The sequence below is a fragment of the Belonocnema kinseyi genome, chromosome 4, assembly GCF_010883055.1.
Source record: "Belonocnema kinseyi isolate 2016_QV_RU_SX_M_011 chromosome 4, B_treatae_v1, whole genome shotgun sequence".
NCBI classification, from domain to species: Eukaryota; Metazoa; Arthropoda; class Insecta; order Hymenoptera; family Cynipidae; genus Belonocnema; species Belonocnema kinseyi.
Window position 1 is genome coordinate 87,481,610 of NC_046660.1, and position 3,273 is coordinate 87,484,882.

Below are 3,273 nucleotides of genomic sequence, written 5' to 3' on the forward strand. Positions count from 1 at the left end.
CATATACGGAACTCATTTTTTGTAACGTGGTAACAAGATGAGAATTGAAAGCAAACTGAATGTTAAATCAAAAAGCATGAAAGAGGGAGCCCTTCTTAATATGTTGACACCAAAATCATGTCGATACACCTTACCGACTGCGAATAAAGCCACCTACGCTTTAACTTGACAGACGGTATATTGAATAATTGCGATTAATTAATAGAATAGTGAAGTTGAAGTACGTAATGAGTATAGAAAGAGAGGAAGACACCAAGCCCACCTTGACACTAGTAAGCGCCACGCGATTGATCAAACGGCTTCACAATTTGCATGCTTGACTTTAGGCGTAGATTGGCAGGCGCCTAATTACGCTATCAGGACAAATAGAATTCGAGCAATTCATAAAAATAGAAAGTAATACGTTTTTCAATATAGCGACGAAAGTGTTAATAATCCGCATGCGCAAACTCAGATTTAACGCTTTCATGTGACCACTAATTAATGGTAAAAATATCTCAAACTATGTGTAAAGTCGGAGGTGAAAATTTAATTGCACTGGACTATTGTTCTTCTTCGACCTAAGATGACAAATATTTAGAATATTGCAATTAAATAATTTTAATTTAAGATTGTTATAATATTGTGCCAATTATTCATAACTAAAGTTTCAAGGAAGAAAGAATTTGCGAATTCCACTTCACATAATTATAGAATGAGTTTATTATTATAATAGTATTTAAACAAAAAAATCCATTTACAGGCGCACGTTTGCCCAAAATTAACTCGAAAACGTCGTATTTCTTTCGGCTCCTAAGCCCCGCCTTACCGGCCTTTTGCCAAGCGCTAATTTCGGCCGTTTTCCCCGCTTCGTTTTCGGCACCAATCGAAATCCACGAACGGACTCGAATCGACTGGCTCGCCAGCCACTCGCAACTACGCACGTACTATATGCATCGACACTTCTGCCAACTTAACTCTAGAGACAATAAGTATGGATAAAAGAAATAAATCCCTAACAAGATGTGTTCATGATCGCTATTACAAAAAAGATTCTGTGTTGAAACTTTAAGTAAATGATGGAATATTAAAAGACAAAAATGAATAATCATAATTAAACAATGTAAAACCTAACGCTTAAATTCATTTCAAATGTATAGCAATCGATTGGACACCATATATGTAATTTGAAGTTATGTCATTGCAACGTTCTTAATATTTATCATCCTAGGTTTAAAAAGAACAACTTTTTGATAACTAATAAAATCAAAACAATTGAGAAAGAAATGATCACGGTCATCTACATTTAAAGATTCAAACTCTTAAAGATTACAATTTTATTATATAAAGTTATAAAAATTGAATCAGAAATTAAAACACTTTAAGTGAAATTCTCTTAAATTTTAAACGTTTAAATGAAAGCTTAACAAAACTGTAATGTAATATTTATTAATTGTTAACTCAATAATTTTTTGCACATAAAATGGAAGTTTCTAACACTTTTCAATCGTAAATTTAAACATTCGAAGCCATTAAACTACAAAATTTTTAATTTAAATTTTAACACATTGTAGAGTTAAAAGATTCATAAAAATATAAAACAACACTTTCATTTTTAGTTCTAGGAATTAAATAATGACTCAAGTAATTATTAAATTTTTAAAATTAGATAGTTTAAATATATACGAGGTGTGTTCAAAAAATAAGGTGACTTTATGCTTTTCTCAAAAAATATTCATTTATTCCTCAATATTTATGTTGTCTCCTTCAAAGTAATCCCCCTCAGATAAAATACATTTGTGCCAACGCTTTTTCCAATCATCGAAGTACTTCTGATAATCATTTTGTGGTATAGCTTTGAGTTCTTTCAGCGATGCAGTTTTTATCTCCTAAATAATTGAAAATCGATGTCCTATCATGGGTCTCCTCAGTTTTGGGAAAAGAAAAGTCACTGGGGGCCAAATCCGGTGAATATGGAGGCTGAGGCATGACTGTGGTGCTGTTTTTGGCCAGAAAATCTTTTACAATCAACGATGAATGAGCAGGTGCATTATCGTGATGCAAAAGCCACGAATTGTTTTTCCAAAGTTCCGGACGTTTTTTGCGTATCGCTTCTCGCAAACGGCGCATACCTTGAAGGTAATACTCCTTATTGACCGTACGACCTTGTGGTACGAATTCCTGATGCACTACGCCACGGTAATTATGAAGACAGTGAGCAAAACCTTCACATTTGACCGAACTTGACGTACTTTTTTCGGTCTTAGAGACTCAGGATGCCTCCACTGAGACGATTGGGCCTTACTTTCGACGTCATAACCATATACCCGCGATTCATCTCCAGTTAGAACTCTTTTGAGAAAATCAAGATCATTACTGACTTCATTCAACATCTCCTGAGCGATGGTCATGCAATGGATCTTTTGATCAAAATTAAGCAGTTTTGGAACAAATTTCGCTGACACACGTCTTATTCCCAAAACGTGCGAAAAGATAGCATGGCATGAGCCAATCGATATGCCAACATCTTCAGTAACTTCTCTAAAGGTAATTCGGCGATTTTTCAACACCATTTCTTCCACTCCTTGAACGTTTTCATCTGCTGTTGACGTGCTGGGACGTCCAGGGCGAGGTTCGTCTTCGACATCCTCTCGGCCTTCTTGGAACAGCTTGTAACACTTATACACATTTTCCTTACTCAGAGTAGACTCACCATATGCAACTGTCAATATATCAAGAGTTTTAGAGCACTGGATTCCATTTTTCACACAAAATTTAATGCAAACTCTTTGCTCCATTTTTTTCGAAAGAAGAAAATCGCCAAGCACACCAAACCCTTCTAACCTTTTACGCCTCTGCCAGCAAAACAACACGAGCTATCTAGTATTTTAATAATAATTTTATTATCTTCGAACTCGAATTTTTCCTCGATTTTTTGGAAAATCCTGCCAAAGTAAAAAATTAACATAAATCATCCAGACTATTTTTAAAAATTTTGAAAATTTCATTGAATATTTTTTTGAAATTAAATTTAAAAAACGTTTATTGTTATTTTATCTGTGAATTTTAATACAAATTCTATTACCTAGAAAGATTATCAATTTTTTTCTGAAATCTTCAAAAATATTCATTGTTTACTAACTGTTTCGAAACCTTTTGCGTTTTAAATTATTTTGGAATAGTTCCAATACTTTTCAATATACGAGGGTAGTTCAATAAGTCCTTAGAATGAAGTATAAAAACAATTTTTTTTGGGTAAATTTTTTTTTATTTTTCAACATAATCTCCTTGGAG